The 20,099-nt window shown below is 30.4% G+C and overlaps 3 long non-coding RNA genes across 3 annotated transcripts in view; 1 reads left to right on the top strand and 2 right to left on the bottom strand.

Moving 5' to 3' along the window:
• The window catches only part of LOC107997128 (uncharacterized), a 53,661-nt gene extending 51,548 nt beyond the window's left edge, over window positions 1–2,113 (top strand). The window contains exons 3-4 of the long non-coding RNA XR_001765934.3: window positions 260–478; window positions 849–2,113. This is a non-coding gene — a long non-coding RNA (uncharacterized LOC107997128). The remainder of the gene's footprint in view (window positions 1–259; window positions 479–848) is intronic.
• Window positions 1–20,099, bottom strand: part of LOC107997127 (uncharacterized) — a 120,276-nt gene that overhangs the window by 45,622 nt on the left and 54,555 nt on the right. The window lies entirely within an intron of this gene.
• LOC133665878 (uncharacterized) lies at window positions 3,891–7,127 on the bottom strand. The gene is made up of 3 exons (XR_009829317.1): window positions 6,536–7,127; window positions 4,760–4,896; window positions 3,891–4,624 (listed from the first exon to the last, which is right to left on the bottom strand). It is a non-coding gene; the product is annotated as an uncharacterized LOC133665878 (long non-coding RNA).

Below are 20,099 nucleotides of genomic sequence, written 5' to 3' on the forward strand. Positions count from 1 at the left end.
TTTCGTTTAATTTCGTTTGAAGCAAAAACTTTTGCAACCGACTGTACATCGTAATATAAACACGTACATTGACCGTGTGAAATGAAAATATGCAAGGATAAACGAATCCCGAATTTTCGTAACGAAGAGGTAAATCCATCAGATCGATTTCTCTTTGCCCAGTTTCGTTCGTTCACAAATGTTCCAAGTTTCAGAATGATGAAACTCGGATATAAGCGAGGATATAAGGAAATGACGGATAATTGACCATTCCAAATAGAGATGGCGTGTGTATTCAATGGAGAGGGAAAATTGACATGGAGGGAGAAGCATCGCGGTGGAAATTGTCCTCCTTTTCGAGGGGGTGTGAAAGGGGAGGTCGAGAGAGGTTGGATGCGGCCAAGGGTCTTCTCTCCAGGAAGCAACCGGCAGAAGCCATTAAAGCGAGCGGAGAATGCGGTGGAGCTAATGCGTCGTGAATTAATGCATCAGCGATACGGTAAGTCTCGACTCGCTCGTGTCCGGTGATTCGTTCTGATTAAAATCTAATTATGAATCACTGTGGTTCGCTGCTATTTATCACCGTCCTTCGTTATTGCTCCTCCCCCTCCTTCGTTTTTCTTTGTACATTCGGCGGTACACTCGAGAAATTTCGCCAGGATGATTTAATTGAAACGGCTAAGAAACGTATTACAGTAGCGATGGGCTCGAGCGTATCGCGCGAACAGAACAAATTGAATTCGAGTTATTTTTATAAATGATTTCGAAAAAAAAGGATCTGATATTTTCTGATATTAAATACTTTAAAGTTAATTATTTCTTATATTTGTGAAGCACTGTTAATCGAATAATGTTTCTTTTTATTTCAGCATTTCAATATCGATGTTGTCTTGTAAATTTTTAATGAATCGCGAAATGATTAGTATAAGATATTCAAAAATGAACTTTCTATTTTTTTCATCGATGCATAACTATTTACTCCCTTCCTTTTCTCATTCATACATGATCTTAAATGCGTAAATATGACCAATATTTATTTTCGACCAATATACCCATTTCTATAAATACACTTGATTTGTCAAAATCAGCCAATCGTTGGAACCAAAAATTTGCTTCAATATACGAACTGTGAATCAAATTACAAGAGATTACACGAAAAAATAATTACTCTGATAAATACCAATCTTAATCCCTAATTAAAAAAAAAAACAAAATATCACCTACCTAAAAAAACGAGCAATATTCTATACGTAACAAAAACCAATACCGATATAAGCTTCAAATTATTCCGAATGACAATATGACATGCAGGTTGTTAGCCGCTTATTGGTTTCATAAATTCGATAATGCAGCCGGGGCTGGCGGCGACAGGTCTTGTGTACGCGGCTTAATGGAATCTTAAAGTTTAAGAGAATTTTCCGGGGCTCGTGGTGGCGTCAACCGTATCTGAGCCAGACAACCGAATAGTCAACTGATATACGAGCAAGCGTTTCCGAAGGAAAGTGGGCGAGGAGGGGAGGAATCACGCATTTATTTTCGCGGCACGACGGAGAAAAGGGATGGAAATCTTTCTTCAGTATCGTGAATGGGATACTCGTGGAGGGGGAAGGATCCTTGCTGGTTTCACCGGTTGAAATATATATATATATATATATATAGGCTGAATTCTGTTAAATCTAGTGGAATTAAACGTTGAAGGGCACTTAAGGAGAGGGGAAACACGATGGGCGTTTATAGCGAGCCTCGTCAGGTTGAAGACACGATTTATTTCGACGTTTTCCCTCAGCGAAGTTTGCGGTGATACTTCTTCGATGTGCGTGTTTCGTCGTTCCTTAAAATTAAAGCTAAGAATGATTGATGTGTATTTATTTGAATTTTGTTTTGAAAAACAGAAATGATACTTGTGTATTGAATATTTTGTGTAATTGAGAGAAAAAAAGATACGTTTTATTTTTATTATAGTGAAATTTTGTTTTGAAAGCGTATATCTGTTTGAGTGATTAAAATTAGGTATATTTGTAAATATCGTACAATATGTATTATACAATACATGCAAAAATATGTATATATATCGATTTTATACAATTCATTGTAGTTTATACAATATGGTATTGCACTATAATAAATAAACTGTTTACGATTCGTACATAAACGAAGAAATAATTAATCGATTGAGAAAACACGATATTTTCATAATGATTTGAATTTTGTGTAATAGTTAAATTTTCATAAAGATGCAATAAATTATTTAATTTTTTTAAGTAAATAATTTCTTAAAAATGAATAAATACATTTTTCATTTTTCAAAAATTTCAAAATTATATCATATTATAGCAAAAGTTTATTTTATTTTATTCTACATATTCATTACACAATCGTTAAGTTAATACAATAATGGAAAGTGAAATTTAGAGGTTAAAATAAATTAAAAAATCGATACAGTTTAAGTTAGATGAAGCAAGATAAAAATAACACAGTGATGTAACGAAGATAGAACTCATTCTATCTAGATATCATTTTATCTTTCTCTCTATTCAATTAATCTTACAATTTAATAAATAAGCTTCGACATTTTTATGTATGTTATTTTATTTTATTTCTAGAGTTGATCCTCTAAAATCGAAAATTCAAATTTTTTTTTTATTTCAATATAAAATTGAATGGACATTAAGCAGTATATTGTATGCATAAAATAGAACGAAAACAGAATTTGTCGCGTGACGAGTTCGACAACTCGGCTGCTAGGAGGGAAACACTGTATAGTTTGATTATTTACCGATAAATTTTCCCGTGTTACACGTCAAACATGCAACGAATTTGCTTGTTGGCATTGGGTATAGCTGTTTCTAAATTAACGAACCGCAAACTATTCACCCCTCAAAGCACGTGACACATTCTCCCTTCTATCTATGTTCGACGATCGATCAGACGTTATCGTTTGACTTCGAGGAAAATGTGCATACTATTTAACCAGGGTAAATCATAATAATCGTGACCAAGATTGCCATTTTATTTTATTCTAAAATCGAGATTATCTAAATCAATAACATCAATTTTATATAAATATAAAATGTTCTCAAATTAATTATTTATTATATAGAAAATTTAAAAAAAAAAATAAAATGTTTTGTTAAATAATAATAGCTAAAATAATGATATCTTTATTATAATGTTAAAATATCTATTACAATAGATATCACTTTTTCTATTAGATACAATATCTTTGCATTATTGTTAATTTGAAATCACTGCTCTAAATATTAATAGTCATTTTAATTACAATAAAGTTACATGAAAATATTTTTTGATCTTGCGGAATTTAAATTCAAAAGTTCTTTTTTATTAGAAAATTTTATTCTTTTGATTATTTTTCTTTTTTTTTCAGGAATAAATAGCATTAAGTTAGACAAATTATTTAATTTAATATCTAAGACAGACTTAAAAATAAAAAATAACACATATATAAGATAATTCTAAAAAAAATCAGAAATAATTATATTTTTATCTTATTAAGATCAAAATGCTTAAAAGTTTAATTAAATGAATTGATGTACAAAAAAATATAATATATATATATAAGTATAATAAAATTTATTTAACAAATATAAGACACAAAACTGAATATGTATTAATATTAACTAGCATATATAATAATAATAATGTAATAATAATAATCATATGCCTATTATTTCCTCCTTCTGCAAGTTAATCTGAATACGCTTGCAAATAAAGTACAAAATCCAAAAACCTCTCAACAGATTCATAACTAAACTATATGCAAATATTTATGCATGTTAATGTAAATATTTATGGGAAATTTAAATACACAAAAATCTATCACAATGAACATGATATGCAAATAGATATAAAATATCCAAAATAAATATATATTATTTAAAAGATAAGACATCTTTATTTCTATGATCATATTTATTAAAATTTCAATTTACACAAACATCTATACTCTATTCATAATTAATAAATAAGAAATTAATATTTTTTTCTATCAATCAAAATATTAAAAATTGTATCATAGACTGAGAGATAGATATTGTACATATAAGAACACTGTACATTTATAACAAAATCCATATATAAGTCCAAATAAAAAACTAGAGAGAGATGGCAATCCTCTGATCACAAAATTTGAAACGACTTCAAAGGAAGTTTCATCGAGTTTCGAGATAAAGGCATCGTTTGTATTCACCGCGGCGCGTATGTTTAATTACGTGCAAGCTTTGCTGCAATGAGCTTGATTAGGGGTTGCCGTGTTTGTCGTTTTAGACGGATCGCCAACCAGATTTTACCTTAGTAGTACGTGCCATCCACAACTCGAAGAAGCCTCACAGGTAAATTTCGTTTATTCCAATTCTACGAAACACATTGTTCGCGTGCAAACAAACACACGTCTTGACAAATGGTCCATATTTGAAACCACTTCGTTCCGTATATCGATACATCGAGAATTTAGCTACAAAACTTTTCGATATTGATAATTATTTAAAAAAACCACCACTGATCTTGAGAATTTTTTTAATGTATTATCAAATCGTTCTAATATTTGTTTAACATTGTGAAAATTTTACTTGCGGCAATCGTTATCCATTAACAAAATCGAAACTGTTAAATTAGGTTAGGTTCATTGCTGCGGAGAATTGATGATAGATTAAAAAAATTAAATGGTAAATCAAATTATAACACTTATTTAGTATGATGACCTTGACAATATGTTAAAAAAATAATTGAAATCAATAATATATATATTTTTATAAATATTTACCTTATTTTACATTTTTCATATTCGTCTAGCTTATATAAAATCCCATTCAAATTTCGTTCATTTAAAATTAACATGTCCTCATTCAAGGAAGGATTACGTTCAGAGTGGAGAATCGATATTTCGTGAATCGAATCGTGCTAAAAAAAAACAGGCTATCTTTCATCGTGTATTTATTTTCGAGCGAAGATACACAAAACCAGAGAGCGGCTGGAAAAACGCGAGTGCACTTGCACCAACGATAAATTAGCTTCGAAACCGATCGATTTCCATTGACAAAACAATTCGTCCAACCTGCGCCAACATGAGAACGGTTTTAAATCGAGTCGTAATCGATCGAGGCGCCCTCTTGCTCTTGTTACTAGAGATCGCTACGTCGTTGAAAACGTTGATCAACTTTTCGGAACAAATATCGAGAACTCGTTTAAATTTCACTTCTTTTAAAATCACTTTCATAGAGGATAGATAAAATGGTGAGGTTGAGGTAAAAGAGTCATTAACAATGGCGAGAGAGGAAGAAAACTTTCGTCTAGGTACCTCACTCGTACTGCAATCAGGATTTCCGTCTCGATGCTTTCTTTTACAAGGACTTGCTTTTATCTCGGTGCTGGAGCTCGTGTGTTTTTAAATTAGGGTAAATCAGGAAGAGATAGGTATCGTAGATGAGATAGACGTACGTAAGTTTACTTATACAAATTTTGAGAAAATTAACTTCCATATACTTGATGTTAAAATTCAGTATTTTAAAGTAGATAAAAGAATGCAAATTCATTTTTCGACAATTTTTTAAATTACTATTTTTAATATAAAGAAAATTTTGTTTAATAAAAAAGATTTTGAATCTATTCTCAATATTTTATATATATTTTTTTGAAAAATTCGTTAAAAATTAAAATTAAGATTCATCAATTTAACAATGACTATTTATTATATAAAAAATTTTTAGAATTAAAACAGGAAAGTTGAAATTATAAAATATAAATTTATATGTATTATATAAATGTAATTAATAAATGTAATTATAATAAATGTGAAACACTTCTTTAAATTTCTTTTTAAAGAAAATAGGTTATGTTATATTCTTTTATACAATATAGAAATATAGAGATAATTCTTTCCTTAATTAAATAAACATAATTATAAACATGATAACATTATACATATTATTAATATTAACAATAATAATAAGATAATAATCATCTTTAATACAATAATGCTACGCATTAGCGAATCTTTATATAGCGAAATATGCAAATCCTTAAAAAGATCGAAAAAGATAAAAACATAGACAGAAAAGAAAAAAAATGTATAGAGAGGAAAAACAGAAAAATATGAATTGAAAACAAGGAAAAAAGATAAAAAAAAATGAAAAGCAAAGAGAATCCTCTGATAAGCAATATTCAACTGAGCTCAATTAAAATTTTGTCGAAAAACATTGAATATATATTGTCTTTATAATAGTAATATAAATACAAAGCTGAAAGAAATAATAAAACAAAGAATATGGAAATGAAAATAGAAATATAGAAACAAAAAATATATAAATAAGTAAAAAAAGTGTATAATAATATAAATAAATACATCTTAGAGACGATTTAAACAGACATAACCTTTAATTTTGTATTTTAGAAATAATGACATAATTATATAATATATCTAATATATTATTAAATTTCTTTACATATTTTCCATTAATTAAATTTAATTTGCATTTAAAAAATAATTGGCCTATTCTTCTAAAAATTATGCTGCATTTTTGATGAGCAGTTAGTAACTTACTAGTCGAAATTCGCATCGAACGATGTTCTCTTGAATTTTAAAAAGGATCTCTCTTTTCGACGCTCTCGAAGATCTTACTTCGACAAGATCGTGCACCGTTAAGCTTCTTTTCCTCCACGCCATTTACTTGTTCTTTGACTCTTTTTTATCTTCAACTTTTTTCCTCGTGGAGCGGATGTATCGAGAGGTTCACGCCAAACCGTGTCATGCATAATTTACAAAGTTATCGAGAACGTCGTCGAAAGAACGTGTTGCCGCGCCACTTGTGGCCGAATACTGAAGTTTCTCTCAAGAAGGCCTACTCTCTACATCATCATATCAGCTATTGGACCATTGGACCTGGTAACACTTTTTTCGAGTTGCGATGGATCGCAACATTCACAGTAATATCGAATCTCGATTTCAACTTTATATCCAGATCACCTGTGAGTTTTTTCATAACCATAGACTAAGTAAAAGATAAAATGGTGAAAAAGTAAATGTGGTAAATATTTTTGTTTCTTACTTTTTTTTATTTGCTGTTTTATGTGAATTTTTTTGTTGTAATATAAGAAGAGTTAATAATATTGGTAAATAAGATTTTTGTTATATAATAATTATATATTTTTCGATAGAATTTCAACAGAATTTCAATTCGTAATTAAATTTTATTTATTACTTAGTTTTCATATAATTTTTTCAATAACTTTATTTATTTCTTGAAAATAGATATGAAAAATTAAATTAAAGCTTGAATTTTTTAAGTTTCAATATCTTTTGATCTATTTTTATTTTGTTGTCAATGTTCAAAGAATAAAATAAATTCTTAAAAAAAGGAATTTCAAATGTTAAAAATTTATTGATATTTGACATTTAGAAACATTTTTTTTCTTGCAACATCGAAAATTATAATTATCGTTTTCAAAATATGCAAATAATTTTATAATCTTTGTAAATTTTATAACTATTATATAGAACATCATGAAATAACATGATAAAAATCATATTAAAAAATAAATAACATTAAAACTTGATCATAACATGTTTTGTTCATATTTATTCACATAGTATAGAATAATTAATAATTAGTATATGATAAGTTATAATCAAATTTTTCTACTGGATACGATGCTTCAAATATTTAAACTGATACATAAATCTTGCACCATAGAAGCATTAAAGTGTTTATGTATCAAAACTGTTTGTTAAATTAATATAGATAATCATCTTTATTATCTGTTTATTCAAAAGTCGAATTTATTCATAAATAAACTTATAATTTTATGCCAAAAGTGATTAAATATATGATCTAGTTAATGATTTGTTAAATAAGGTAATATATTTATGTCAGTAAAATATATAAAAAAGAAATAATTTTGTTCAATATTTATTTTACTTTAATTCTTTATTGATGATTTTAATATCCAATCGATTTTTATTCGTTTATTCTTTATTTTCTTTTACAAATTATTCATTTAAATTTTTTCTCGAAAACGTAATAGTTTATTTCGAAATTCTCATTTCAATTTTCGCAAGAATAGAATATTCGAAACGGAACAGAAATGAAATATTTTTATCAAATTAATGCACGTTGAACCAAATATTCTATCCCGATGAACACGAGGTTATATATGTTGCGTTTCGAAAAAAATTGCCTTAATGGATGAAATATTTAACCGTTAGCAAAATGGTAATTTTCTAAAAAGAAACATGCCTGCAGGGTTTAATTAAACTCGTATCTATCTTATCCCGTGAAAATTTGATTTAATGGAAAAATTGAATGCCGGGTATCTGTTTGTTCATTTATTTTTCAACGCGTAGGAGTAATGATATTCCTTACATAAATTAATTCTTTACAAATAAATAGAGCGAACAAGTAGAAAGATTATTGTTTGGTCAGATACAGAGAGTTGCAATATTTATATTATAATTGTATTATTTGTAATATTAATTTGTAGTTGTATTATACTATTTAAAATATTTTATTCTATATAAAATAAAAAAAAGTAATAATTATGCAAATATTATTATTCTTATAAATTTAAAATTTTATACAATATAATAATATTTGAAATAAATGCATATAGCTATAGTTGTCGCGAATATGTATATATTTGTATAATACAAATAATTAACAAATTTCAAGCCCATTAAAATTGACAAAGGAATGTAATATTAACAGATTCTATTTAAAAACTAATAACATTAATAATCTTTCTCTTTATGAAAAGTACATATTATCTTTTTTCTTTGAGAAACTATATACCAAAGAAAACGTTGTTTTCAATTCTAAAGCTATTGCAATTCTAAATTCTATTGCTTCTGAATTGAAATTGTTATTACAATATTTTTAGACATTATTCATTACTTTTGAGTTTTAAGAAGAAGAAAAAAATCACGTGGATTTAAATTAAAAAATACACATTAAAATTTAATTGTTTTACTTCTCTAACAGTATCAATGATATGAACACATTCTTATGAAACTCATTGCCAAATATTATCCATTACTTTCTGTTATTCCAATACTAGAAATTTACTTACTTACTTTGTACATATTCTTCAGAGAAAGAATTATATTAACAAATAATTAGAGTACCAATAAAATACGAATATATACAAAATTTGAAAACAACGCTTTTTTCACATCTCTAATAATAAAAATTCTCTTAGTGTTGAACCATACAGGTCGTTTGTCGCGAAATTTATTCTCTCCTTCACGATCGGCCGCGTATCTAGAACAATAATTCCAGTTGCATCGATAATGAACACCTCGAGGGGATTTATCGGTAAATTTCCAGGCAGGGATGATTGACAGGGACGTGACTATCGAGGGAGAACGACGTTAGATCTTTCGTAACTGTCGGTTTATGTTCCGGTCATATATCTTTCCCCGTGGAAACGAAAATCGAAGGAGCAGCGCAGATTGTGCGAAAGGCCATCCCTTAAGATTATTGCGGAAAATTTAATCGTCGACCATTTCGTGGATACGTTATCTGAAAACATTTATAACGTTAATTAAATCCTTGAGAGATTGAAATATTCTTGAAAATGTTCCATGATTGTGAATATCTTAATAAATCCTATGCTTGTTAAACTTATTTGATTTATTTAAAAGTAATTGAAATTTCTCTTTTATAAAAGCAAAATTTTTATATTTTATAATCTATATCAAAGATATTATAATTTAGAAATAAATATCATTTATCTTATTTATTCCATTTTTTAAAATGATTCTTATATAATAAAAAAATAATTTTTATTTTTATTTTGAATCTTTAAAGAATTTAATGCAATGTCTTTTGTTATTTCTGATTCCTGTTATTAGCTTCATTAATTTTAACATCATGTTGATGATGCTGATATTTATTTTCAGCATATTTCTTGTTTGAATGATACAAAAAGAAGGAATAACGTTTTATACATTTGACAAGATATAGGAAAAGAACGATCCAAGTAACAGAAATAGAAATCGAATTAAAAAAACTCAATTAAGCTTAACAGATTCGTAAGCTTATTCCAAGATTATTCGAAAGAGGATCCATTTTCCATCATCATCGAATCAATGATCACGGTCGAGAACATTGTCGTTACATTTTAATCCTGTTACAAAGCACTTAACTAGTTAATGGCCGTTTCTTACTTTCGTCTTGCGTTTGAACGGAAGTGGCGGAAATTGCACAAGTTTCGCTACGAGAAACTATCGTAAAACTTGGACGCTGTTTAAATCGAAGGTGGATTAATCAAGATCTAGATATTTTCAGTTAACCCCTCGAATAGTTTTCTCTCCACGCCGAATTTTCGCAATCTGATCGTTTCTTCACGTTCTTTCAAAAAGAAAGAATTGTGGAATGAGTGATAAGTATAATTTATTTGATAAAAACAGTATTACTAATAATGTTCTGCATTGAATTCTTATTTTTCGAATATGTGATTCTTTCATATAACTGATAAAATCAAAGAGTGGCATTTAAAGATCCAGAAACTTTTAGATACACATATCGAACTCTTTCATGCGACAATTTCAATAACTGATTAATTTATTAAATTTATTAAATCTGATTAATTTTCTATCATATCTCCATGTTAAATGAGCAAACTTGTTTTAACGATTGATTAGATTTTCCTAACCTACAATCTAATCTGTAAATCTCGATACTTGATAAGAAATTTTTGTTTCTTCTCTTTTGAGAAGATTTTCTAGAATGATTTTCACTCGAAAAAATATTTTTTCATATGATTTTGTATAATTTCCTTGTATAATCTGGCATAATTAGAATATCTTCTGGTGAGTTTCAGCCATTAACGGAGATTGCATTTCTAGTTACCGATCTCATTTCCTCGTATTATCGGCAATGTTTTGTTCCTCCACTGGTATTATCGCGCGGTTACATTGGCAAAATTCAAAGTGGAAGAAGAAATTTCGTCGTTAACGAATCGAAGGAGAATACGGATGGAAGGAAAACTGGATCGAAATTGATTAGCGGACTTGATCAAAGTATAAAGCTTCATCAATTCTTTGATGAAACTGATTCCTGCATCAAGACACTTAATTAGCACTTGCTTTGCAATCGATTGTGAACTAAAGTTTAATTAAGCAATACTCGTTAAGCAACCCATTTTCATATTCATTTTCAGAATGTAATCAAGGATTACTTGCTATTACTTACGTTTGATATATTTGATTTATGGTAAAATAGAAACTGTACATATAATTTAACAAATGTTTTATATATATAACATGACATATTTTTTAAATATTTTAATATATTTAAAAAAAATCTTATAGAAGAAATATGAAGAACCAATTTGTAATAGAGAAAAAAAGCAATAGATGTTGATAGAATAAAATTGTACGTGTATAAAGGTTATAATAAAAACGTATAATTGGATGGATCTGTGTTATCTCGAAGAAGTTCAAAAAGCTGTAAAATATAAATAAGTATAAGAATTAATTTAAAAAAACTGTACTATGTAAATTAATATACTATATTATAAATTAAAGTCAAAAAATGTTCTTCAATAATTACAGAAATGAGTAGAATTTAAAAAAAAAAACATTAATTTCTTCCAGTCACAAGATTCAATTTACGTTACAAATATAGCTTAAAGCAAATTTATCGTCAACTTGACAGGATGAACTTATCCAAGAAGTATCTTGCGTGGTTCGAGAGAGAATCGGATAATAATTAGTCGTTGCTTGCCACTGGGATCGTCGATTAAGGCCAAGAGGCGTCGTTTCTTCCAATTATGAAGGAAAGCTTCAGAGCCGCTATAATACTCGGCTTCCCTCTAAGGAAGGAGTACCCTAATCGGTGAAAGCATTAATCCTTAGACAAAGAAGTTAAGTGTTTAACGCGAGCCTAAACGAGTGGATAAAGATCAACTTTTTGCTTCATCCTCGATGAAAATTAAATTTGTCGATTTTTCAATTAGAGGTGTTTCTTTTACCAAGCCAAACGATGATTGCATTTAATGCCTTATAAACAGGTGATATTATACGTATATAACACATATTTTCTTTTATGTTTTATTGATGCAAATTTGCCACGTAATTTGTTGAGGTTGTTGATTTTTACAGTAAGAATGAGAAAAGAAAAATTATATGATTATATATTTTTTGTTAAATTTGGAATTTGGAATTTGGAATTTTGATTAGAAAGAATTAATTTTTATTCGATGAATTTTTAAAGTTTGAATGTTTTTTGTTAAATATATTTTTACATTTTGTCATCTTTATTTTTACTTATATTATTAATTTTAATATCTTTTTCGAGTTGTATAGATTTATTTATTATAGTATAGATATTTTAAAAGGAATATAGTATATAAAATTATACATATAAAAAATACAATCTCTTAAGAATTCTTATAAAATGATAATTCTTCACTTTCAGATTTATTTGATTTATAGCAAATTAGTTAGTTCAATAAGTTAAATATCATTAAGAAGACTTTCTTTTCACGATTAATTAATAAAAAGCTATCATTCCATTTAAGATTATTACATATTAGAGATAACATAGTTTATTTAAACTTATGCAAAATTATAAATTACAAATATTAATATATTTATAGAACATAAGATTTGAAAACCTAGAAGCCTAAAGAAATAAAGACTCATATAGAAAATTTTCAGACATATTTACTAAGATAATAAATAAAACAAAATAAACTTAAATTATTTATAACTTAACGCATCTTACTTTTTTAACATATTAACCTTTGTGTTTACTTTTATCTCTTTGATATACATTTGACTATTCCAAATTCAATCTATACCACAAAGAATTAAAATAATAATCCCGACAAATAATTCGAGTTAAAGTAACCTATAGATATTTATTTCAACCTATAGAAATTGAACAAGCCAAAGAAAAAGAATTCCAAACACTCAAAATATCAAAAATAAAAGAAAAACAGAAGAAACGATTCGACGATTCGCAGAAGCAAAGGTAATCGATCCAGCAAAATAACAATTCACTGATCTGCATAATGCTTCTCGATCAGCGATCCTCTTTGCTTCTGGTGTCACTGGCAAACTTGCGCTTCGTCAACTGTTGCTGAACAGTTCGGTATAATTTCTCAACGATTCCCTTCTTGGCTACAGTTATCTGCACTTGAACAAGACGCATCGTTCGTTTGATTCCCGAATAATTACCGTAAGCTCTCGAACCGAGAGAGAACGAGAAAGAGAGAAAGACAGAGAGAGAGAAATCTCTTACTTAACTCTCGCCACAGATCGAACTTCTCGAGGAAATATTCCGCGTATTACGCGCGTGGCTTCCAGATCTCTCTTTCTCTCTCTCCATCTATCCATCCAGGATTCGACTGTGGCGGATGGAGAGAAGTTCCGTCAAAGTTTCGCCTTCTCCGTCCCTTCTCCGCCGATGGAAACGTCCGCATTTCCTGGTTTCGTTTTCTTTCGCTCGTGGAAAGGGGAAATCCGCTCTGAGAATCGTCCGCGAGAAACCGTGCTCTAATTTAGCATGGATTTAAGTTGTGAAACATCGAGATTCTTTGACGGTGACCACGAGGTAAACCACGGCACTGCATTCGTAATCGGTGTTCGAAACTTTGAGGGGGGGACTTTGCCGAATAGTTTTTCATCCTGTTTTTTTTTTTATAAAAATTGTAAATTTTGCGAGCACAGTTTCTATATGAGAGTGATTTATTACAAAAGTAATTATAGAAGTAGCAAAATAATTCATTACGTATCATCTACACACAGAAAATTTAAATTTGGTTACAAATAAAATAAATATTATGATTTTGGATCTAGTCTCATTTTTCTATAAATAATTACAATTAACAATGAAAATATTTTTTTCTTACTCCCAAAAGAGAGAACTAAAAAAAAAAAAATCACTATCCAATTTACATTAATAAATATATTTTGTCTTTTAAAAAATCGTAATTCTTCGAAAACACTTCTTCGAATAAATCATATCATGTACAATTCTCAGCAATAAATAAACGCTGGTTTCGCGAATACTTGTAAGAAGAGATATATACATATATCAAGTTGTGTCAAATAGCAGCGATATTAAAGAATACGGGATGAAAGCGCAAGAGGATTACGCGTATTGTGCACGGTGTCAGAGATAAATGACAACGAATGCTCGGCGCGTGTCGCGTATTATAATGGGTCTGCGTTTGGCATCCATAGAGAGGAGTCTAGTCCGAGCGAATATTTAAAAAAAAAAAAAAAGGAAAAAAAAGAAGAAAGAAAAAAAAGGATAAAAAGAAGAAAAGAAAGAAAATAGAATAAAGAGAAAATAGTACGGTGTACACGGTAACGAGACTGTAAAATGATGTCGTTTGTGATGCAAACGACAATAGACCGCGCCATGTTAGCAGTAAAGCACCGTTGGGTTATTTACAAGCGTCGATAGACCAACTTTCAGTAAAAATTTCATCGAAACAAAAAGAAAGAAAAATATTGCGAGGGATATTGTTCGTCCAAAATAGCGAGTTGAAGCGTTATCCGTGGAGTACCGACCGAAGATTGCGTATTCTATTATTGTCTTTTTGAGATAAAGATAATCAAATTATTTCACATTTTCCAATATTTAATATTTAACAAGTGTCGTTATTATAATTGATAATAATGATGGAAAAAATAAATAAAGAGTTTAAGCTAATATTTAAATTTAAAATTTTTAACATACTATTAATAAAGTTATTATGAATAATTTTTCAGAAATGAATATATGCAGCATCTCGTAATTTACCTCGAAACAACGACTAAACTCTATTAAAAATTACCAAAATTTTAAACCGCTGTAACTCCGAAGATAATGATTTTCAGTCAACGAATAAAACATCGTTAGAAGCGGGGAACCTTGCTCTTTAAAACGCTTTTTCATTGATCTCGATACGACTTCCGGTTCCCGAGATATCGTCGTGTAAAGAAAAGGATAATTTTTAACCATTTGCTATCTTCGTTCTAGTCGCGTGTTCGGACCTCTCACTCGCACCTCGTCACTGACCAATCACAAGCTCCAGCCAAGTGACAGACGCGATTCCAGGAAATAGAACGCGTTTCTAGGAATAACATCGATCCATTCAGTCACTATATTCATTCATAATTTCTACGCTAGCGCTATGTTCGACACTTTATGTTCTTATATCTCAGCAATTAATCGACGTATCGGGATGAAACAAAAAACGAATTCACGGATATAATTTTCTCTATTTTCTGAGTAGGTTTTTAATGATAAAATTTTCAGTTTTTTTTCTCGTTTTTTTATATGAAAAGTTTTATTTGATTGATATAAAGCATATCATTGCTCGAATCATAAAGTAATGAATTAAATATCGTTTACAAAAATGATGATTTGATGAATCACAAAACAATACAAGTCACATGTTATAATTGCGTAAAAATTACTGCATTATATAAATTCTACCTCATTCTACGTTCCTTTGAACATCTAATGAACTTTGATTTTTACAAAATTTACAAAATCAATATAACGAATCAACCTGATACAAATATTACCGAATATTATGCTTATCTGATGAAAGTGATTGCGCGGAAACGCGTTTAATTGGATTTAATAATTTATATTCATAGGATATATATAATTTCTCAAATGGATTCATCAAAGAAACATTGGCAAAGTTTATAGATAAACCGAAAGACAAGGAGGCCGCGCGACTTCGCGAGACGAAGTAAAATTAAGAGGAACCCGGGCCGTGATGAAGCGAAACGGGTTAATTAAAGTCTGTCTGAAATTTCCAATGATAAATTCGTGCTTTCCGGACCGTATGCCCGAAAGGAGGACCCGGATATAAATTTCGATTTAAAGGACGCGGTCTGCCCGATTTTAATAACGCCAAGTCGTGGCTGCAACTTTCCTAATTACACCAACCGCTCCTTCGCTCTTCTTCCGCAAGGACGAACGCTTTTCCCGGATAATGGTGCATGCTCTCAATGACATTTTGTTGCGGATCCTCGATCCTTTTCCTGCAATTCGTTCTTCTTCGAATCTTGTTCGATCGTTATTATTTTACTTTATTTGTTATAAGAGAGATTCTTTTTTTAAAAAATGTAGACAAGCGTTATTTTTTTCATACGGAGAAAATTATGCCACGTGATATTTTTGGAAAGTTTCGATATTCACTTTTATCATGATGATTGAACGTTATTTCAAGTTTAATTACTTTGTCACGAGAGTAACGAGAAAAAATTATTCGACAAATTAATCATTGTATTGGACTGGTTATCAAATAATACGTTTTCATTGGTTTTTCCATGACAAATATGTGTACGAGTAAAAAGAGTATATTAAGTTTATCACTTACTATAAAAGTTGGAAATGAAAGATAAAGAAATTTTGTCGTAATTTGTTATATTATTATAGCAGAAGATGAAAATGTTATAAATAATCGTGCTAATTCTTGTTTACAAAGCTTCGTAGCGTGAAATAATCTATCCTAGATAAATAATATAGAAACAGGAATGTAGAACACGAATCGAGAAAAAGTACTGAAAATAAACAACCAAACATAAATCCTTCGATTACAAATTTTGAAGAAAAGAAAAGAAAATTCTACCAATCGATCGAGAATTTAAAATTCTCCATACACATGATGATTAAAAAGAAGCGATGAATGAAAGAAAATCTGTTTCTGGAAAACAAATTCTCCCTCCTCCTTTCGACTGACCGTTCCTTCCTTCGTCAAAATCTATCCGATAAAGGCACGACTCGCGTGAAAAAGGGAACAGAAGACTCGAAAGGGAACTCGTTTCAACGGGCGGTATTCATTTATTTACCGCATACGATGGCGCATACACGAGAATCGAGCGAAACGGTGAGACAAAAGCGAATCCAGGTTTCGAAACCTTTTTATTTCTCCATGTGTCGCGCGCCATTGTTTTTTCAGGGAGAAGAAAGCGTGTCGCCTAGGGATCAAGCGTGCTCGATGCGCGTTGACCCAAGCCCTTTCACTCCCCCCCAACCCCTAGATAAAGCTACGTTCTCTCTTTGCTCGCTAAATCATGCGAACCCTGCCTACAATGCGTATCTTCTCCTTTGTTCCACGATTTTCGATAAAAATAAAAGGGAAAAGAAAAGAGAGAGAGAGAATATTTATATTTCTAATCGACTTCGAAACGCGTTAATTCGAGCAGTGATGTTGCCAGCATTCTTAGAATGCAGAATAAATCTTCTGCAAGGCGAATACTCCATTTCCAAGATCTATTATTATTAAAATAATAAGCTAGATTTATTTCAAGATCGTCGAAATCGATGAGGGGGTATTGTTTCACGAAAAGAAGAAAGTGAAGAATATTCCTCGCGATGAAACCCGAGTTAAGAATATTACGGTTTTATCCTTATTTACGCGGCAAGAAATGGGCGATTTTTAGATCACGCGTTTCATCCTTAACGAGATTGCCGAGCTACCCTGACGGAGTCCGTTTTCTTTTAAAATTCGCCTCGACGCGGAGGCGTAATATGAAGACGTTGGAAAAGATTTTTCAACGCCTTTATCGCGTTTACGTGTGCGTCTGTGTGGATAAGATCCGAATACAGGCGGTTTTATAAACGCAGATACGTACGTTCCGCGACTTCGTAAAAGTTTCTCGTAAACCTTTCGTTTTTACGATCGAGTGCGGTTCCCGCGCGTGTGCCACGAAAACGTGGTGGAACGTTTGGCCACAACTTTCCTCGAACGATGGGGAAATAAAGAGGCGACGGTGGAGGAGAACAAGAACGAGGCTTCGATGGGAATTCTTAAAAGGATTATCCGCCAACTCCGTGGGACGTGATCGCTTTCCGCGCGAAAATTCGATTCTCGATGTTGGGTGGGGGTTTGAGTTAGGTTCCAGGTGAATAAGGTTACTATGGATCGACGATTTTTGGATTTTTTTAATAACGAACAACGAGGGTAAATGTTCATTTTTGGAGCCACTTTCATTCGTGTAGTAGTTATTGAGTCAAGTTAAAAATTTTCAATAATTGATTAATTATTTTTGACGACTTTTTCCGGTAGTTTTCTTAATATAAATGTTTTCACAGATGTTATTTCTGGAAGATGAAATCGAATTCGTATATGGTATCGATTAAAAGTCAAATCAGTCGAAATGGACGTGTTTTAATCGTATTATAAGACAGGTTAAAGATATTCAATAATTTTATAATCGAAAGAACAAGATTTCCAAGTTATTTTATCACCTTTTATATCGATAGATAGCAATTTTGAGAGACGAATTCAAATATAACAAGATATACTTAAAGACGAAATCAATCAATTAAAGAAAGAACAAATCGTTTCCAAATTATTCTACCATCTTCTTAACTTACAAATTTCTTGATATCACAGATGGCAGTTTCGAAGGATGAGCTCAAATATAACAATATTACTATAGCTCTGTTCAATAATTTTCTTGATATCATAGAGAAACGAGCTCAAGTATAATATATGAATAATGAATAATGAAAAACAATATCATTACGATGAGCTCAAATATAACAATATTACTATAGCTCTGTTCAATAATTTTCAATAATTGAAATCCAAAGAACGAGAAACTCATTTTCAAATTATTACACCATCTTTTTAACTCGATACTTAGAAATAATTTTCTTGATATCATAGAGAAACGAGCTCAAGTATAATATATGAATAATGGACGATATCATTACGATAGCTCTGCTCAATAATTGAAATTCAAAGAACAAAGAACAACTCATTTTCAAATTATTCCACCATTTTTTTAATTTGATACTTACAAATTTTTCGATATCACAGATAGCAGTTTCGAAGGATGAGCTCAAATATAACAATACTACTACGATAGCTCTGCTCAATAATTTTCAATAATTGAAATCCAAAGAACAACTCATTTTCAAATTATTCCACCATTTTTTTAATTTGATACTTACAAATTTCTTGATATCACAAATAGCAGTTTCGAAGGATGAGCTCAAATATAACAATATTACTATAGCTCTGTTCAATAATTTTCAATAATTGAAATCCAAAGAACGAGAAACTCATTTCCAAATTATTCCACCATCTTTTTAACTCGATACTTAGAAATAATTTTCTTGATATCATAGAGAAACGAGCTCAAGTATAATATATGAATAATGAATAATGAAAAACAATATCATTACGATAGCTCTGCTCAATAATTGAAATTCAAAGAACAACTCATTTTCAAATTATTCCACCATTTTTTTAATTTGATACTTAGAAATTTCTTGATATCACAAATAGCAGTTTCGAAGGATGAGCTCAAATATAACAATACTACTACGATAGCTCTGCTCAATAATTTTCAAATTATTCCACCATCTTTTTAACCCGATACTTAGAAATAATTTTCTTGATATGATAGATAACGATTTTGAGAAACGAGCTCAAGTATAATATATCAATATTTTTATAGCTTTCAATTATATTTTCAATAATTACAATCGAAAGAACGAGCGACTCAAACTATTCCACCCTTCTTAGCAACATTTATAAATACATTTTTCTATCATCTTTGAAAGACAAGGCTCGTGAACAATATAATATCGAAGATCTAATGGGCCGTCAGGGGGAGGCAATGGGCGAGATATTACGCGTTATCGCGGATCGAAAATGCGTTTATTGACGTGCGCCACTCGAGGAAAATGATTGTTCGGGAACGGCGGGAACAATGATAATTCCGCTTGACCGCGGTGACTGGCAGGGAATAAAACGAAAGCCCTGACAGTGCCGCCTTCAGCCTCTGCCTTCACGCCCGCCATTATGCCCGTGTCGATCGAGTGGAAATTAATGGCAACGACGATAATTGACCCCTCCCTCTACTCCCCCCGATAAACGCACCGTACGAGCCCACAATAAAATTCTCGTTACGTTCAGGCGATGGCTATTCTCCCGAGAAAAGAGCATTCCGTTTACAATGAAATTTTACGCGCGATCAATTCCAATCGTGACTGCCGATTTCTCCAACAGATTAAATACATCGCCACGATTCTAAGTCTGCCACAAATTCTAAATCAGAATTGGGCGTATTTTGTTTCAAAGATTTCGAGCGAATTATCGATAAAAATGTGGGAAATATTAAGTACGTATGTACGGTT

Source organism: Apis cerana, linkage group LG3 (genome assembly GCF_029169275.1).
Source record: "Apis cerana isolate GH-2021 linkage group LG3, AcerK_1.0, whole genome shotgun sequence".
NCBI lineage: Eukaryota > Metazoa > Arthropoda > Insecta > Hymenoptera > Apidae > Apis > Apis cerana.